At 36.1% G+C, this 21,491-nt stretch overlaps 1 long non-coding RNA gene across 1 annotated transcript in view; it reads right to left on the reverse strand.

The window, feature by feature from the left end:
• LOC110346948 (uncharacterized) overlaps positions 1–21,491 on the reverse strand; it is a 61,558-nt gene that overhangs the window by 25,484 nt on the left and 14,583 nt on the right. The window contains exon 2 of the long non-coding RNA XR_002391237.2: positions 10,266–10,367. This is a non-coding gene — a long non-coding RNA (uncharacterized LOC110346948). The remainder of the gene's footprint in view (positions 1–10,265; positions 10,368–21,491) is intronic.

Raw genomic sequence — 21,491 nt, forward strand, 5'->3', positions numbered from 1 at the left:
CATGTGCCTGGGTGAGTCATAGAGGTGTGGCCTTGGGGGTCTCTTGTTTGGTCCCGGCCCCTCCCTTTCTAGTCCTCTCCCCTGCTCTGCTTCCCAGGCCACCATGAACTAAGCAGCTTTGCTCCACCACACCCTTCCACCATGGTGTTCTTGCCTTGGAGACAGCCAACCAGGAACTGCAACTGTAAGCAAATTACCTGTCCTCCTTTCATTGAGGGTGTTGGGCACTGTATCTCAGCAAAGGGAAAAGCTGACTAGTGCAAAGCCCACACTCAGAGACTATTATACAGGCTGATTGTAGTGGTGGTGGCACACATCTGTGATCCAGTATTCTGGGCGCTAGGCAAGAAGGTCACAAGTTCGAGTCCAGCCTGGGTTTAAAAACTTAAGGAAACCCTGTCTCAAGTGAAGCATAAAAACATCTGGGGATGTAGCTTAGTGTGAAGGCCTTGGGTTCAATTCCCAGTACCACAAAAGAAGGAAAAAAGACTCCCACGGTCATTAATAGTTTTGTGTGTAGGAATATAGGCTTCTTTTAATACATGTGGTTATCTGACATGATAATGAAAGTTCAAGGCTACAACTGACAAATCATGAAAATTCGAGACTTAGAACAGTAACAATTTGAGTCAAAAATAATGTGGGTCAGACAGCCCTTCGCCACCTTGTTCTACCTTCAGAACACAAGGTCTCCCTCCAGTGTAGAACTTAAGAAGAAAGGCTGAGTGGAGGCCTGTATAGGGTAGGGGGCTTTAATGCTGACAGGCAACGAATTGACCATGGATAGAGGGGTCCTTGGGGCCAGGAGATCTTTTGATGCAAAATTTTTCTTTCCGATTTAATTTCTTCCATGGTTATAAGGTTGTTTCTGTTTCCTAATGTTTTTAAGTTAGCATTTTCAGCTTAAATTGTTTCTATGAATTTGTCTATTTCATTTTAACTCATTATAATTTCCTTTTATAATTCTTTTTAAAGTCTAAAGGATCTGTAGTGATATTGATTATTTATGCTTTCTATCATCTTTTCTCTTTATTTTGATCAACTGCATCAGGTTAATCAATTTTATGAGACTTTTTCAGTGGTGAGTTGCATTGTTCTTTTCTGTCACATAGTACTTTTTATTTTTGTTAATTTCTGCTATTCACTCTATTATTTTCTTTTCTTCACCTTTTTGGGTTTATTTCTCTATTCTTTTGCAACTTATGACTTGAATGTTCAGCTTATAGTTTGCAAATTCTATTCATACCTAACACATTTATTTCAAGAATATAAATTTCCCTAAGTGACGCTTTTATAATGTCCCTTCCATTCTTTCTGGTACTGTTTTGCTTGTTTTGTATTGTTTAGATATGTTTCTTACAAAGACAAATATATGTTAGATTTTCTCTTGATTTGTACTAATTCAGACTGACAATAGCCCTTCACAGAATCTGTAAGATAATGCATTGTTTATGAACAACTACAAATCCACCATCTCATTTTATATTTTCTATTGATTTTGGCTCTTCTGTACTTTTTCTTCTCATTTCTTGATTTTTTGTGTGTGTATGTGGGGTGCTGATTATATTTGGCATTTCATACTTTTCTTCTATGTACTTGGAAATTATATATCCTGTTTTTATTCTTTTTTACCTTGGATATTGAAATGTAAATTAATTTATTAAAATCTAATGCTAATTAATATTTTTATTCACATCTTGAACAATAGAAAGATCTTTTTTAAAAATTTAACTATGGTACTTACCCTTCTCATCTTTTGCTGTTTTTGTCAATTTTAATTACACATTTTAAATACCGAAACGCATTGCTTTTTTATTTTGACAGGAAATTCATTTAGAGTTACCCACAGATTTCCCACTTCCTCTGCTTTTTGTTTCTTTTTACAATTCACCTCTTCCTACTGGAACCATTTTCTTCTATCTAAAGTACATTTTCTATTTTCCTTCAATGCACTGCTAAGTTTTAAACTCTCCCAATTTTAATTTGACTATACATGCCTTTATTTCACCTTAGGCTTACAAGAAATTTCCAAAGGATATAAAAATCTATCTTGCAAATCATCTTTTGTGTATATGTATATTACAAATGTAATTCAGCAAAACTCTAGTTTTGGGTGTTTTTTTTTTTTTCCTTTTTCTTTTGTGTGTGTGTGTGTGTGTGTGTGTGTGTGTGTGTTTTCTTTTTCTTTCTTGTGGTATCAGGAATTGAACTCAGGATCTTCCTATTCCCATCCCAGCCCCCCATTTTTGAGAGAAGGTCTAACCATTGAGATTACAGGCATGTGACCCCATGCCTGGCTTCTTTTTATTCTTTTTTGAATCCAGAGCCTCGTACACACTAGCAAGCATTCCATCACTGAGCACTTAGATTTTGTTATTTACAGTGAGAAATCAAGTCTCTGGGAAACTGTACCTTCTTTGAAGGTAATCTAGCTTTCTTCTCTGCTTGTGAGATCTTTGATTTTCTATAGTTTCTTGGTAATTTGTCTAAATGTGGGGTTCTTTTCATATATCTTATTTCAGATTCATTGGATTTGTGAAATCTGTACACTGGTGTCTTTTATGATCTCTGGGAAACTCTTATCTGTCAACTTTTTAAATATTGATCTTGTTTTATTTCTTTTGTCCTCTCACTGTGGAACTATGATTACCTATATATTATATATTCATGGTTTTCGCTATATCCCTAAAGGTCTATTGTGTAACTTCAATTCTTTCATCTCTCTGTGTGGGTATTTCTGTTGATCTGTCAACTTACTTACCAGCGTTGTCTTCACTGTGTCTAACTTGCTATTAAATGATTCTTCACATATGTCGGCGGGTGGTGGTGGTGGGGTTGTTTTTGTTTTTTGATACCGGGGATCTAACTCGGGTCCTTGCGCTTGCGCAGCAGGCGGCGAAACCACTGAGCTAAATCCCCAGCCCGTGATTCTTCACATACGTATTGCTTCGGTCACTCAACTTTTTCCTCCTTCTTGAATTCTGGATTTATAGATATCAAAATTTCTTACTCTATCGTCTATGACTGTTACTTACTCTTCCATGTTATGCCTAATTTTGTTTCATTGTGCTATACTCTGGATAACTTATTCTAATTTATCTTCCAGTTTAGTAATTCTTGTAGGGTATGTCTAATTTCCTGTTAAATGATTTTAAGTAGATTAAATTCTTTGCAATCTGTAGAATATTTTTCTAGTTATTTTTAAAATGTACAATGTTGCATTTCTAATACTTTTCCACTATGTCTATATCTTTAAGCTTAAATAGTATTTCTTTGTACATGGTCCAGTTATTTTACAGTTGTCTAATAGTGCCAATACAGAAAATCTTTTGAGGTATTTTATTATGTTTGATTTTCTGTGTTTGCTTATGAAGTATAGTTTTGTTGCATATTTGATCCATCTTTGATTATATCAATGTAGTCAGTCATGTGCCACACTGCCTGTGAAAAAAAATTGGCAAAAATTACTTGAGATTTACAGTAAAGTTACTTCCCTCCAGAGAAAATTAATTTTTATTACTCCAAGACAGCAGTAGTAACTAGAATTTCATGACTGTCTAAAACCAAATTCAAAACTTTACATTACCATCTATTGGCAAAGAGTTCCAAGTGGTATGAGCTTCCCCTTGAGCTCTGCCATTTTAGTTCACCCTCAACCTTGAGTGTGTGTCTGTTTGGAATCTCAGGGTTTTGTTGTTGTGTTTTGAGGGGGGATAAGGACATGGAATCACAGATAGCTGATCACATGCCTCAGCCTGTACAGGCCCTGCGACTACTTTTCCATGTCTACCCTCCGACAGGGCCATCAACAATAGGATTCTAACTGTGGGGCCAAACCCTCAAGGCAAAGGTGAATTCCATGCTTTCTCAGTTTTTCAAGTAGTCATTTATATAATGCTTATATACCATTTATACATTATTTACTTAGAAATTTTAATAACATATTTAAAAATTTTTAAATTTATTCTACCTTTTTAGCTCTTTTCAGAGCTAATAATACAAGTAGCTAATACAATAGTAGAAAGCACTTTGAAATATATTTTTTCCTGTGATATTAAATAAGCAAAATTGGATATATTTAGAAATAAAATTTTAATGTGCACTAATTCTGAGAGTAAAATTAAAAACTTAAAATATATTTTTCTATTTGTTGATGTTCTACCTGAAGTCACAGTCTCCTTCCTCATTTCTATCAACCCTCTTCTTCGCCATACCGACACAGAGAAGCATACAAATATCTTTTTTTCTGTTACTGTTTTTCTGTTGAAAAATGTATGAAAAATTGCTCTATTTTATTTGTATAATATCTCTTGGATTTTTTTTTGGCCTTTTGTATTTTTCTTATCATTATTACTTGCGATTTTTGCTCTGAGCTCAGAGGGGTTGTCTCCAGCTGTTTATCTAATTTCTTGATTTGCTATTTATTTTGTCTTTAAACTCTCCACTCTATTTGTCACTTTTGGTGTAATGGCTTCTTCCTGAAAGTAATCTTCTCTGTGTTCAAATTGTTCCTTTTTCATTTATATAATATCTTATGAAATCTACTGAGAATACAAAGTAGATTTTAAAAACAGTTTTTTTCCTGAGTTGGCTCGGTACAGGATCTGTTTTATCACAGGATGTTTCCTCTGATAACTCAGTGCACACACTTATTTTGAATATGTTTCTTTTCTTATCCTTTCAGATGCTTATGTGCATACAATATGTGGCACTCACTTAAATTGTTCTGTATGAATAGAAAAAAGATGGATAGATTACATTTATGTCTTCAAACCTTTTTTATTCTCATGGAGAAAGGAAAAATCTCCATCTGTCTGTCTGTCTGCCTGTCTCTGTCGACCTATTTTTTTCTGTTTGTTTGTTTGTTTTGCTTAGACAAGATTTCAGGGCCGGGGATTTAGCTCAGTGGTTTCGCCACCTGCTGCACAAGTGCAAGGACCTGAGTTCAATCCCCGGTACCAAAAAAAAAGATTTACTCTACCTGAGAAGGTGGGAAAAGAGCTGCCCAGGACAGAATTTCTCTTGGAAGAAGTTTCTTCCCTGCCTTTGTCACCACACTGCCCACACTAGGAACTTCTGAAGCTCCAAAGCTCTGCTTGGTCTCCCTAGGGCTAAGAAACTCAGTTCTCCTCCCAAAGCTCCCAAACCAGTTGTGCATACACAAGAAAATGGCAATTTTTTGCACACACTGAAATGCCAATGTCTCATTAAGCCTACTGCTGAGGAAGAATGATTCCCTGCTTCACCTTACTCCTCTCAAAGTGCTGCCCCTTCCCCTGTTGGCCTCTGGGAAGCCCAGTTTAATCTCTTCTGTGCATTTAACATTCAAAAAAAGTAGGAAGAGCGATGGGTTTTTAAAAAATTAAAATATCAACACATATTAATTGTACAGATTCATGAGATTCATTTGACATTTCATAGTTTACACTCTATAGAATGTCCCAGCTTGTCAGGCATGATGGCACAGGCCTGTAATCCTAGCATCTGGGAGGCTGAGGCAGGAGGATCGCCATGAGTTCAAGGCCAGCATAGGCTACCTAGTAGTGAGTTCAAACCAGCCTTAACTACATGCCAAGAAACTGTCTCAAAACAACAACAAAAAACTCCTTAAGCAAAGAAATGTTACAGCTTTTGTCAGTGATTGAAATTGAAGAATAAATATAAACAGAAAAATAAAACCTAGTAGTTCAAGAAAACTAGCTTGCTGTAAAATATCTGATTACCGAAATATAGAAGTCACATTTAAATACACATTCTTTAAAGGATAAAAGGAAATATCAGCAATAAGAAAGAAAGTTATTTATTTCATTCTTTCAGAAAGCTCTTTAAACAATATTGGGCCTGGTGACTATTTCATCTTGTTTATTTGAGCAAATCAAAGCAAATGAGCACATATTTTAACTATGTAATTTAAGCATGATGAAGAAAATACTTTCATCAAATATATCAAGTTCTTTTTTTTGTCATCGATTTTGCCACAGACTTAGTGTCAGCAGCAACTCTTAGAGTGGTAAAGAATATGAGTTTTGCTTACTGCCATGAGTATCTATGTTATGATAAAATGTTCATAAAAATCTATATTTTAAGTCATTTCAATGGAACTTTGCAAAGGTTTGAAGCACAGTAATAAAATATATTGTTAACATGGCTGTGCCATCACCATTAAAAATCATAGGACATAAAATGTCCCCCGGGAATAGGTAACATGTGGCAATACCAATATATGTCTCCACATTCTCTGAGTACTGACTTGGAACTCTTAAGTGTATGAGATGGAACTTATTTTAATGTATATTGACCTTAATAAGAGAAATACCCCTAAAGAGTTATTTGAGCATGCTCACTTCAGCAGCACATATACTAAAAACAGAGTTATTTCAGCAACTGTATAGGTAGTCTAGAATGCTACTATTGAAGGCAAAGGACAACAGATGCTATCTTAATATCTGGCTACTGCATCACTGAGACAGAACAGGAAAAGGTGACACCTCAGGTAGCAGGGAAATCATTGAGAAGCTAGGCCACTAGATTGTTTTCAAGTGGTAGCATGCCATACTCGGCTATTTCAAAGTGTATATAGAAGTTTGGTCTACCACATGGGCAGTAGGTAACTACCAGTTCAACCTTATAGAACTGGGAAATTTTGTTTAGTACAACTGCTGGTACCCCCTATATGACAAGAAGGATGTATGTATTGGAGTAGAGGGTTCCGAATCAACGTGGAAATACAAAAGGTGTGAATAATAATTGGTGCTTAAATCGCTATGATAATTACCATTGATTAGAAAACTCAGTGAAATATGAAAATTTCAGTGAATCACAAAAACAGCTGCTATTTACTGAATGTGTTATAATGAGCTGAACATTGTGCTATTTCACACATTTTCTTTTCTCATTTAAGCCTCATAACAACCTTATGAACCATTTTACAGAATAGGAAACTGAGACTTAAAGAGGTTAGATAAATTAGAACCTATCCAAGTAGTGACTTGAACCTACATTTTTCTGATTGTAATATTGACCTCATTTTTATTAAACCATGTCACCTTCTCTAGAGACATTCTCTTACAGTGCCTTTCGCCGTAATATATCTACATTTCAGTCTTTGATTACTCAAACTTGGAGGATGTTTTAAAAGATAGTAAAGGGCTGTGCATAAAAAAATTTTCAGGTGACATCTTATTACATCTACTCTAAAATAAAGATGAGCTTAAAGGTACACTATGTTTAAGAAAAATATTGAGAATGTTTTCCTTTAAAAATATATAACATCTCTATAATGAATGATTTTGGGCATGAGAGAAAGAAATGTTGGGTGCTTTGAGTTTTAAGTGCTGACGAACTTATCTTTTGACCAAGATAATTGATTCAATGATACTCTCCAACAAATCCGTGCCTAGGGAGAAAATGTGTTGCTGCAAGATATGCCCCTATCCTGATGCACTTTCCATGGAGAAGGGATACTGTCCAGGATCTACCAGCAACCTGGAAGAAACTCATACTGTCTTGTGAAACCCAATTAAAAATTTTCAGAAATTTTCTCTGCACTTAGTTTAATGCAGCCATTATTAAAAAGTAAATTCTACAGTCTTACCACTAAATTACATTAAAAACTAAGGTGATACATACTAGATGTCAATGCCTAATTGCTTTATTACATGGTAGGGCTTTCTGTGCTCCTGTGATTATGCCTGTGGCATCTGTCTGGTGCAAATGCTCAGCTACTGAGCATCCCTCCTCACCTCTGCATTAGTGATGTCACTTCAATAACCTGAAACTTGCACATTAGGAGTATTTACATCACACAAGTTCACAAACCCTATGAGTCAAGGTTGGGTTTAGTGTGTTCTGCTTACGTAGACAAGGTTGGGTAAACTATAGCCTGTGGGCCAGATTCAGCTCTGGTCTGTTTTGGTAGAGTTTTATTTAAAAACAGCCATGCCCACTTATTTATGTATTGTGTGTGGCTCCTTTTGTACTGTAATTGCATAGTTGAGTAGAGGTGTGAAAGACCATAAATCCTAAAATATTTAATTTTTAGCCCTTTACAGAAATCTTTTTCCCAATTCCTAATCCAACCTGAAGAAAAATGTAATAATGTAGGTTAAATGTAAAACAGGATGTCATTTGTAAAGCTCCTACATTGTGACTAGCATAAAAATTTGAGAAAATATTCACCCAGTCTTCAAAAAAACAATTATCCAACTTAGCCAAAAATTTGCTTGTAAATTGATAAATGAGTGAAGTGCCAATATATAGAGAGCCAAAGTTGAAAGAAGTTTCAGTTTAATTAATATAATTTGTTTGAGGATGAGAAATAGTTTAACAGCAGCTCATATATCAGACTTAAGAATAAATATATTAGAAAGAATCTGCAGTTGGCTTGCAACTCAATTTGTCAAATCAAGGTTGAATTGCAACAGTAGGTTGGCTATGGATGCAAAAGTTTGGCAAAATCAGCGAAAAGTATCAATTGTCCATATAAAACATGATAAAAGTAAAGTACACATTACTATTACTCTTATATACTGTATTCTACATATTAATATAAGTAACTTTAATAATTTGCTTATACATATGTGTGCATATGATTTTCCACAGGGACTAGTTGTTATACATTTACCTGCACACCACTACTCAGGGTTACACAAGTATGTAACCACCGTTTACCCCCACTGATGTCAGAAGACTCCATTTATTGTCTCTGATACCCTCCCCCCAGATCAAACCAAGCAAATGAATATTAGACAGTAATACATTGGACAGCAGTAAAACAGGACAACTTAGTAGACCAGCCCTGGTCCCAAAAAAGCCATAAGCATCATATCCTTTACAACTACCTCCAACTCAAAGAAACACCTGGCATGATTAACCTACCTTGAAGTCAGAGGTAGGGAAAAATCAGGAACCAAGTGGTTGGTATCTGTTTTGATTAGGAAATAAAATGTGAGGTTTCAAACAACTCCCAAAGCTGAAGCTCGGTGATGCACAGAGCTTATTGCTTGCTTACCTAACAATCCAATGTTACTTAGTGGGTTGGGGATGCAGGTTCTGCTCCACACTAAAACAGGGATCCAGGCTCCTTCCACTGAGTGGCTCCGCCATCCCCAGGGGTCTCAGAATCCTCACAGTTTGCCCCGTATGTGGCTAAGTGGAAGGCTTTAGGGACTGGGTCTCAAAGTGCCATGGGAAATGTAACACATGGGAATTTGTAAACACATAGTGTTTCCTCGCTCTTTCTTTCTTGCCTACCAAGATCCAACAAATAAGACATTTTCACTTTTAAAATAAATGCTAATGAGGATACTTGATTTAGTTGGACTGTATGGTAAACTTGAAATGATTTGGACAAACTAACCAATAGTCACCTATTGCACATACGTGGGTTTTAGATGATCTCCAGATTTCCCAGTATAAACATATTGTTAGGAGATTGTAGAAGGAATGAGGGATCAGATTAAAAGAACTTTTTTGTTTTAATTGAATTGCTTTTCTATTTTAATTTTATAAAGTAGTTACTGAGTATTGTACTTGACCAAGTAATGCCTATATCTTCAGGTCAATGCTGTTATATTATTGCAACCTCTTCATTTTTTTCAAAACTTTGTACTTTATGTAAAGGAGGTTGAGGGATAAAGAGGTCAGAAGTATGTAGAATGCTGAGAAGCCTGAGAATAGACATCCTGAAGCACACTACAGCATTGTTACAACTGCAAATTTCAGAGACAAGTGTTCAACACTGCGAACTAAGAGTGAGTTGCCTGCACGTGTGTTGTGTGACTCGGTAGGTGTCTGTGGAACTCGCCAAACTATTTCCGGAGCGTGATTCAGAGAGCAGCACAGCAGGACTGTGCTCCTGGAACGACATCAAACAAAGAGGCGACCTCCCTCTCCCCAACCTGCGTGCCAATGGTGACATACATGTGAGGGAGGTGCTCCCACATGCTTCTTCCCATCTGCTTCCTGGGCTTTTGAACAGAATGGAAATGCTGAGAGTCCTGTCAAAGCCAGAGCCACTGCTGTCAGTTGGCCCAAAGATTCCTACTCTCGTCGAGTTTGGCACAACTCAGGTCAATGCACACTTGGACGAGAGCAGTGGTCCTGGCCCATCCACCGCAGAAGCTGCACATGGACCAAACGGCTGGTGCTCATAGCTTTCCCTCCTTACCACAGCAAAGAAGACAAGAGAAGATAAGAAATTCAAGTGTCCAGAAACTGAACCGACAAGGACCTCTTTCATCCCTCGTGTGGGGAAAGGCTCTCACCTGTGGAGCCCTTGCTTGTGTTCCTCTTCTGGGTCTCTCCTGGTGTAATTCTGCCATCTGTCATGGGGAGTATTCTGGGAGAGGACTTCCTATTCTTGTAACCTGCAGAGGAATGACAGATGAATGTGGGGGGAGGGACAGCACATGTCCCCTTCTCTGAGTGGGCTTGTGTGACTTCAAGTCAAGCAGAGCTAGAATTGCAAATGAGCTTTTGAAAAGAATATATTCCCAAATGTCAAGGGTTGCATCTTCCTTAACTGTCTTCCTGTTACCCACCTCTTTTTTTCTTTAAATTCATTTTTGGTAAAGAAGAGACTCCTATGCACGTATACCTACAGTTATATATTCATATGTACATGTATACACACATATATGAACTAGATGTGAGGGAGAAACTGGCTGCAAAAGACTAGCATAAAAGGAATTTTCATAGGTGAAAACTTCCTGCATCCTGATTGTAGTGATAGTTGTACGACACCGTGCACTTGTCAAAGCTTATGGAACTCTATATCAAAAAGGTGATGTTTGCTGTTTATAAAGAAAAAAGTAAATTCATAAGAAATTTCAGACAAGTCCATAGTCATCATAATAGCACTCTTATAAAAAGATAATACTATGAATTAAAGGAACAAGAAAACATTTATTTAAGTTGACTGAATGCTCCTTTTCAGTATTGTAGCCACTAGTCCCATGTGGCTATTGAGCTCTTGAAATTAATATAAGAGGAGATACACTTTAAATGTAAAATCTAAGTATAAAATATGTACTAATTTCAAAAGCTTCATACAAAAATATCTCATCAATATTTGTATAGTGATAAAAATTCAAGTAGTGATTGAGGTGAGTTTTCTTTATTGCTCACTCTTTTTAAAATTTATTTATTTATTTATATATGTATGTAAGTGGTACTGGGAATCTAATCCAGGGCCTTAGCACCAGCTACTTATCTAACCTTTTTTATTTGTTATTTTGAGACAAGTTCTCACTACATCTCTAAATTACCCTGTCTGGGATTGAGTCTGGGATCTTCCCACTTTATCAAATGGTGATATTTTTGTTATTTTGGATTAAGTAATGTGTAGTATGAAAATTAATTTCATGCACATTTTAATGTTTTTAATATGGTTACTAGAAAACTTAAAGTTTTGTAGTTCACATATTTATATTAGATGTTGCTGAGCTGATATTATACAAATAGTAAGAGAATTATGGAGCTAGTAAGTAATCTGAACATTTTTTTCTGTTAGTTCCTACCCTTCATTCATCCTTGGCCATCAGCTATTTCTTCTTAATCTTTCATTCCCTTTTGGAAATGAGACTTAAAGTATGATCTATAATTGAATGACTCTAAAATGGACATCTCCAATCCTACATCTACCTAAACAGTAACTCGCCAACGAGGGCCGACTTGCACCTGACCCCAACATGCATCCACATACATTTGGGGGGGGGGTACTGGGAATAGAACTCAGAACCTTGCACTTGTGAGGCAGATGGTGGAACCACTGAGCTAAATCCCCGGGCCCCACCCCCATACATTTTAATTGTCACTACCTGGAAAATGAGAATCCTTCTGACACCTCGTAGGTAAAGGTCAGAAATACTGGGGAATATCCCACAATATGTCAGGGAGCCCCCCACAACAAAGAATTATCAATCCAAAATGTCAGTACTGCTGAACTTGAGATGCCCTGATGAATGTTCGCAAGTCCTTCCAGTGGTTTAACAAATGTGTATTTATAACCTATCATGTATAACTCACTGTGCTAAGTACTTCAAGGAAATCAAAGATAAAAAAGATATGGGTCTTATATTTATCTTATTTAGAGAGAGAAAATATTTGTGTGGAGCACAGTGCAGTCTCAGTAATGTTTGGGTCAGATAATGTCAAAGGAAACAAGAACACATGATAAGTAATAGAACGCTGACTTCTCACATTTATCCTTTGTTTCCAAATTTTGACATACTATTTTTAGTGATATAGCCCTAAATCTAACATAGCTAAAATATAATTCATCAGGTTTCCCTATTACTTATAACAAATGATTTTATATGTACAAGAGTGCACATACATTACCATCCATCATTATTCTAATTTCTTCAGGGAGAAAACTGAGTGAAACCTCTCTAGATTCTCTAATCTCTTATCAAGTTTTTTTCTTTTTAATTCTGTAACCTAGTTAATGTATATAACTCTCTCGCTTTTCTTCATTTCTAAAAGTGGGAAACAACTTTTGAGACATTAGGTGTATTAAAAAGTATAAATATACAATATGGTCCCAGCATACAATCTACTGCAGGAGGTATGTGAGATGCCGAAACTGGATGAGTGCCATAAAGGTAATAACTTCAAATAAATGATAGAGATAAATATTGCTAAAATTCAGATCACGGTAAGATCAATATAAAACTAAGGAACCGTAGAGCAGCTTGCATATTTTTCTATCTTAGATCTTTCACACCTATATTACTAAAATAGACTCCTCCATTTCCTGCCCTAAAACCCCTAGATGTCATTTTTAGTTTAGTTTTCTTACAATATGCATTTTATTTTATTTTTTAATTTTTTGGGGGGGTGCGGGTACCGGGGATCAAACTTGGGTCCATCCTTGCTCTTGCAAGGCAGGCAGAGGAACCACCGAGCTAAATCCCCAGCCCAGAATATATATTTTACTGTGACATTTCTTCTGCTCCAAAATCTGCAATGACTTCTTCTTCCTTAAGATATTAAAGGTCTAAACTCTTCTCACCTTAAAAGGCATTCTAGAATTTGACTCAACCCCATCTTTGTTTCTTGCTATTCCCTCATGTGCAAATGTTGCAGCAGCTAGTAGGGCCTATTAACAAGCTCCTGACTCCACATTTTTGCAGGGCTCTTCCTCCTCCTTCCCTTTCTTCATTTAAACCATCTTTTCAGGTCCTTCTCCAAGCTTTTCCTACCGCTCCAGGACACAATCTTTCCTTTCTTTGAATTCCTGTGCACTACTAGAAGACACTATTCCACACAGAATATTCTGATTCCCTTGGATTTGCATTCATAGTCAACACTAGCCAACACTAAATTTGCTTATTCTCTGGGAAGGAAGAAGCCATATCAAAACTTACAATGCCTGAATTCTTTTAACCCAGTCCTCAGAACAACTCAACACCGATTTTTCGGTCAAAAGAGAATTGTGCAGATTGTATACTTGGAGAGATATTACTATGATTCATTTAGGAAAAAAGGGTATGTAACTGATTCCTTTAAATAAGCAAATCAAAATGCTGCTCCATGTAAGTGGTGCATTTAAAAGCAATTAACTGGAGAACTAAACATGTATTCAAATTTTCAAACTCTTCTGTACTCCTTTTGAAGAATTTCTTTGAAAGCCTATGACACATTTTTTTATATTGAAAGTATATTCAAAGATTGCAAATCTTAACCCTGCAAAGAGAACTTAGCTCTTAAGCTGGCATTGAGAAACACATCTGGGAATTGAGGTGGGGAAAGCTGAGAATCTCATGAGTGGTTTAAAAAAGAGGTCCAAATGGACTTGAGAAGATCACTTTGCCTGTTAATTTTAAATGATCCTGAAGGTAGTTTTAAATCAATCCTGGAGCTCTGATTTCACTTGGATGTCAAAACCTATAAAAGAATGTCACTCAAAATTAATAATGAAAAGCATTTAAAAATCTACCAAATCAGATCTGTTTTGGAGCCCATCAGAAAGCTAATATGGGACAACAACCAATTAAATAGAGTTTCAGTGAGTGACAAGTCCCTCCAGGGTAATATTAGACACAGTGAACAATTTCAGCTTTGGCCGAGATTGGGAGGAATGGGTATTAAAAAAAAAGGTAAAACTTTAATGAATTCTTAAAAATCAACTATAGATAACAAGAGGCCCAAATACAAGGGTAAGTCACATACACTTGTAGTCTCTTTTCCACCTGTCTCCATAAGATGTTCACAGAAAGACTGGAGGCAGGGCAGAGATCCAAAAGAATCCTCCTGGGTGGCACAGGTGTTCAGGAAGTGACTATAATTTCTATATAGAGGAACAAAGATAAGCTCAACAGCATATTTCTCATCAGATAAAAATGCAATTGGGAAGACCTGGGATTCATAAAGGTAGGAAAAATCCCAAAAGGGTTATAAAATACAAGTAAGTATAAAAGACATTCTTGTCTTTTTTCACATTAAAATATAACTGGTGGTAAAAAGCAAAAATAGTAGCAATATATTGGGGGATTATAACATGTAAAAGTAAAATGTGACAATAGCACAAAAAATGGAATGATAGAAAGGAGGAATTAACCCTAGAAATCAATAATGAAAACATGTCTGGATAATCTTCAAATATTTGGAAGATTTAAAATTACTAATGGGCCAAAGATGAAGTCACAAAGAAAATTGAAAAATATTATGAATTAAGTAAATTAAAGCACAACATTTCAGAATATGTAAGACATAGCCGATTCAGTGCTCAGAGGCAAATACATAGCATTAAATGGTTATGTTAGAAAACAAGAAGGCTCTCAAATTAAATATTCTACACCAAGGTGGGTGAACTTTTCCTATAGAGGGACAATCAATAACATTTGAGGCTTTGAACACCATACATTCTTTCTTATACTCAATGGTCATTGTAGTGTAAAAGCAGTCATAGACAATATATAAACAAATGAGCCGGTCTTTCTTGCAACAAAACATTATTTATTTATGGTCACAACTTGGGATTTTATGTAATTTTCATTTAAGATATTCTCCTTTCATTTTTTCTCAGTTACATAAAAATGTCAAAACCATACTACCAAAAACTTGATCTATAGATTCAAAACAATGTTAATCCAAATTTTAGCAGGATTTTTTTTTGTAGAAATTGCTAATTTCACTCTGAAATGTACAGTGGTACCTCAGTTCACAAACTTAGTTTGTTCTGATTTTGGAAATGATGACCACATTTATGTTTATGTGAAAGAAGGCTGTGGTCATGTTTGTCATCCAAGGCAGAGTTTGCAAACAAAAACAAAATTTTGCCAAACACTTCTGTTTGTGAACCAAATGTTTGCAAACAAAAGCATTCATGAACAAAGGAATCACTCTATATAGAAAAGCAAAAGACTTAGAATATCTCAAAGAACAAAATTGAAGAAGTCACACTAAGTAATTCAAAAATTTACCATAATGATATGCAGATCAAGATAGTCTGGCATTGACATGAGAATAAATATATAGAAGCACATAGAATCCTGAAAGAGACCCAAACATGTATGCCAATTGACTTTTGACAAGTATTCCTTAGTAAAGCATTTAACAAAAGAAAATTTTCAACAAATTACACTGTAATTAGATATCTAGATGCAAATAACAAATCACTGTGCTTATATTATTGAAAAGAATTAATTAAGAATATTTCATAGAGGCCCCCAACACCCCCCAGTCCAGCACACCGAAACCAGCCAACCAGGACCACAGCATTCTGTGCAGGGATCTGGATCCATGTTGCAGAAGTGCCTGGGGCCATAAAGGCCATTGTTATGAGCTCCAGAGGATAGAGCAGCAGTGAAAAACAGAGAGAGGGGCTCTCCATGAGAAATGGAGAAGTGGAAAAGTGAAGCCCACTGGGAAAGTGAAGAAACTCTCTGCAATAAAAGCATATAGGACTACAGTGTTCTGGTAAATTGGTGGGATCAGCACCTCCCACCAGAACCCGGACTTGCTGAGGGGCAAGAGCAGCTCAAACCTCCAGTAGAACCTTGCTGAGTTCAATCCTACAGGAAGTCAGGGAGCTCAACATGGGCTTTGCAGCCAGAAATCAACCTGAATTGCAGTGTACTATGGCTGGCTTGCTGAGACTAATCAACTTAGATCTGCACACTGCTGCATACGCTGTCTACCATGAAAGCAGAGACATACCCTGAAAGAGGCCCTTTTTAACCTTTTTTTCCTCTCTCCTTCTTCTTTTTCTTCTCCTTCTTCTCCCTCTTCTTCTTCTTCTTCTTCTTCTTCTTCTTCTTCTTCTTCTTCTTCTTCTTCTTCTTCTTCTTCTTCTCTCCTTTTTTGGTTCTTGTTTCTGTTTTTTTTCTCTTTCCTTCCCCAATTGCCCTTATTTTCACAGGAAAGTCAATACATTTTCTAGCTTCCCTGTTGCTGTTAGTTTGTTCTGATCATGTCTTTGTTCCTTTTCTCTGTCTTTTCCTCTTGTTTTCACCAGTCTCCCAAAGTTTTCATGACCTTCCTGTGTCCTCTAGCCTCATTTCTAAGCTTTTCCTCTCCTTCTATCTCTATCCCTCCCTCCCCAACTCCTTCTAAGTCCTCATCCTGAAGGATAAATTTGCTATATTGAAGGACTTATTTACTACAAACATATTTTGGGCTGGTCCTTGATTTTGATCTAGTTCATTCAATTAAAGGTGTCAGATTAATAGCTTCCACAATTTGTCATTTTCTAAGCTGTGTTTGATGCTATTGTTGATGCTGATTGTATTATTTGGGCCAAGGTGTTGTGATTGCTCTAATCAGTTGTCCTTCTTGGTATACTGAAACCAAGATTGCCTAAGAGTCTTTAGAGACTCACAACCTAAAGACCAGCTATACCAGGAAAACACCTCTGAGAAGTAATTATTCCTTAAGGGTTCTAAATACTAGCAATAAAGATACTCACAATAAGCAATATAGAAGTATCAATGCAAGAATTAACTAAAAACATCAACAACAAAAAAATAGAAATGAGAAGACACCTAAACAAGGTGCAAACTCAGACTTCCAACTCACTAAAGGCAAATTCTGGGAGCAACAAGGTGGAAAATCTGATAATCAGTGACCTGGACACCCAATTGATAACATAGGAAGTAACAAAACAGATGAATAAGGCTCTAGAAAAATTCAAAATGGAAATAATTTCCCAGATAACTACAGAGATGGTGAGCAGAATAAAAGACATGATTAGAGACTCTAGAACAGAAACAGATGAAAACAAGATGAGCTCAGGACCATGATAGAAGCCATGAATGCCTAGCATAGGAAAGAGGTGGAATCCATGAAACACATTCAAACAGATATGCAGGAGATTAAAAACTCCATTGAAAGTATTCGCAGCAGAATGAGCTAATGTGAAGACAGAATATCAGATATAGAAGACAGAATTGCATTAGAGACCATGAAAAGAGAGATTTCTTACAAATAGTAAGGGGCCATGAGAACTCAATCCAGCAGCTACTAGATGATGCAAAGAAGAATAACATAAGACTGAGAGAAGTAAACAAAAAGCAGAAGAAAGTACATATGACAAAAAGAAAATTGTTCACAGAAGTAATGGCAGAAAATTTCCCAAGCAGAGGAAAAGAATTTGACATACAGATAATTGAGGCATATAGGACTGCAACTAGCCTTGATCAAAAAAATCTACACCTAGACATACAATAGTCAAGATCCCAGAAACCCAACAGAAGAACAAAATCCTACAAGCAGTCAGAGAAAAGAAACAAATCACATACAAAGGAAAGCCCATCAGAATCACAGCAGACTTCTCAACACAAATCCTCAAGTCAAGAAGAGCCAGGAGTGAAGTATTTCAGGCCTTAAAATAAAACAGCCTCCAACCCAGATTGATGTACCCTGTAAAACTATCTTTCAAGATTGATGGAGAGATAAGATACTTTCATGACAAAGAGCACCTTAGGGACTTCATGAACACCAAACCAGCACTCTGAAAAATTTTAGACAATATCCTAGGAAAAGACAATGAGAGCCACAACCCCACAAATTCCAGCAGAATGAATCCATTGGGCAAGGCAAGAAATAAAATTGAAAAGGGGGAAAATAAAAAAATAAAAGAGCCAACAACAGGAAAATATCATGACAAGAATAAGTCAATACATATCAGTTATAACCATCCAGGTTAATGGACTCAATTCATCAATCAAAAGAAATAGACTGGCAGAATGGATTAAGAAACAAGGTCCAATGATATTATATATACAAGAAACACACTTAATTCAAAAGGAAGTTCATTGACTGAAAGTAAAAGTATGGAAAACAATTCCCCATGTGACAGGAACCTAGAAAAAAGGCAGGAGTAGCTATCTTATTTGCAGACAAAGTAGATTTCAAAGCAACAGTGATTGAAAGAGACAAGGTCACTACATCCTTGGCAAGGGAACAATCCAAGAGGAAGAGATGACAATCATAAATATATATACACCAAACACTAATGCACCCAACTATATAAAACAAATATTAATGGACATGAAAAGCCAAATAAGCACTAACACACTTGTAATGGGGGACCTCAGTACCCCACTGTCACAAAAAGACAGGTCATATAGATTAAAAAATCAACAATGAAATACTAGAACTCAACCAAACTCTTGAATAAATGGACTTAAGATATGTCTACAGAGTGTTCCACACTAAAAAATCAGAATGCAGATTCCTCTCAGCTGCACACGGGTCATTCTCCAAAATAGACTACATGCTAGCTCATAGAACATGTTTAAGCAAATGCAAAGGAATTGAAGTTATCCCTTGCATATTATCAGACCATAGCAAAATTAAATTGGAGATCAATAGCAAAAGAGACTGCAAGAACCACACAAATACATGGAAATTGAATAACACTCCCCTGAACAACCAATGGGTCACAGAGGAAATTAAAGAAGAAATTATACACTTTCTACAATTAAATAATAATGGCTTACAACATACAGGAATTTATGGGACACAATAAAAGCAATTCTACAAGGGAAATTCATAGCAGTGAATGTCCATACTAGGAAAACACAGTGAGCTCAAATAAATGACCTCAAGCTCTAGAAAAAGAAGAGAAAGACAAATGAAAAGCTTGTACAAGGGAGGAAATTATAAAGATCAGAGCAGAAATCAATCCAATAGAGATTAGGAAAAAGATACAAAAAAATCAACTAACCAAAGAATTGGTTCTACAAAACAATGAATAAAATTGACAAACTCTTAGCCAACTTCATCAAAAAAAGGAAAGAAAAGGGTCAGATGTATGCAATTAGGAATGAAAAGGGTGAAATCACAACAGATCCAGCAGAAATCTAGAGGCTCATCAATGCTTACTTTGAGAAAATGTACTCCAATAAAATGGAAAACAGAAGAAATGGACAGATTCCTAGGTACATATGAATTACCAAAGTTGAACAAAGAAGATCTAAAACTTCTAAACACCCCAATATCAATCAGTGAAATTGAAAATGTAATTAAAACCTTAACAAGAAAGAAAAGCCCAGGTCCTGATGGCTTCACTGCTAAATTCTACAAGAAATTTAGGGAAGAGCTAATGCCACCACTTCTCAGACTCTTTAATAAAATTGAAAGGGAAGCAATAGTCCCAAATGCATCCCTGGAAGCAAGCATTACTTTGATTCCAAAAGCAAAGAAAGACCCAACAAAAAAAGAGAACTATAAGCCAATCTCACTAATGAACATAGACACAAAAACCCTTAATAAGATACTGGCAAATCGAATGCAGAAAATCATCAAGAAGATCATACACCCTGGCCAAATGGGATTCATCCCAGGGATGCAGGGATGGTTCACCATACACAAATCAATCAATGTAATAGACTATATCAATAGAGCGAAGGACAAAAACCATACGATCATCTCAATAGATGCAGAAAAAGCAGTTAATGAAATCCAACATCTATTCATGATAAAAAAAAACCCACAGAAAATTGGAATAGATTGTCTTTATCTCAACCTAATAAAAGCTATCTACGATAAACCAACAGCCAATATCATACTGAATGTTCAAAAATTGAAATCCTTCACACTAAACTCAGGAACAAGACAAAGATGTCCACTATCACCACTTCTGTTCAATATAGTTCTGGAAACATTAGCCACAGCAATTAGATAAGAGAAAGAAATAAAAGGAATAAAGATAGAAAAAGAAGAAGTTAAAATGTCATTATTTGCTGACGACATGATATTCCCCAAAAACTGTGCCAAAAAACTTCTAGACTTAATTGCCAGATTCAGTACAGCAGCTGCACACAAAGTCAACACTCAAAAATCAACAGCCATCTTGTACACAAAATAACAGACTCACTGAGAGAGACATTGGGGAAATAATTCCTTTCACAATAGCATCCAAAAAATGAAATATCTAGGAATCAATCTAATAAAGGAAGTAAAAGACCTCTACCTTGAAAGCTATAGCAGTCTGAAAAAAGCGATTGAAGAGGATATCAAAAAATGGAAAGACATCCTTTGTTCCTGTTCAGGAAGAACCAATATAGTGAAAATAGCCATACTTCCAAAACTGCTATATAGATTAATGCAATCCCAATTGAAATCCCAACAGTATATTTCACAGAACTAGAGAAAACAATCCAAAAATTCACTTGGAACCTAGAATAGCAAACTCAATTCTAGGCAACAAAGACATGTCAGGGGGAACACAATCCCCAACTTGAAACTATATTACAAAGCCACCATGATAAAAACAGCATGGTACTGGTAAACAAACAGAACCAAGGGTCAATGGAACAGATTAGAAGACACAGAAACAACTCCAGACATACTGAGCCACCTCATCATTGACAAAGAAGCCAAACACCCTCACTGGAGGAAAGATAGCCTATTTAATAAATGGTGCTGGAAAAACTGGATTTCAACCTGCCAAAGATTAAAACTAGACCCATATCTTTCACCATGCAATAAACTAAAATCAAAGTGGATCAAAACAGAGACACTAAACTTGCTGGAAGAGAGTTTAGGTAGAACTCTTGAAGACATTGGCTTAAGAAAAGACTTTATGAACAAAACCTCAGTAGCATCAGAACTAGCACAAACAATCAACAAGTTGGATCTCATCTTATTGAAAAGCTTCTGTACAGCAAGAAAAACCACCAACAGAGCTAAGAGACAAGCTACAATGAGGGAAAAAAAATTTTACCAGCAGTTCCTCTGACAAAGGTCTACTATCTAGAATATATAAAGAACTTTAAAAAATCAGACTCCCCCAAATTTAAAGACCCAATTCAAAAATGGGCATCTGAAATGAACAGACATTTTTCAGATGAAGAAGTAGAAGCAGCAAATAAACATATGAACAAATGCTCAACATCACTGGTCATTCAAGAAATGCAGATGAAAACAACACTGAGATTCCATCTCACTCTAACAAGAATGGCTGCTATCATGAAATCAACCAATAACAAATGCTGGCAGGGTTGTGGGGAAAAAGGAACCCTTCTCCATTATTAGTGGGA

The sequence above is a fragment of the Heterocephalus glaber genome, unplaced genomic scaffold (assembly GCF_053883595.1).
Source record: "Heterocephalus glaber isolate CG9 unplaced genomic scaffold, H.glaber_assembly_v1.0 deba00001577, whole genome shotgun sequence".
Classification (NCBI taxonomy): Eukaryota; Metazoa; Chordata; class Mammalia; order Rodentia; family Bathyergidae; genus Heterocephalus; species Heterocephalus glaber.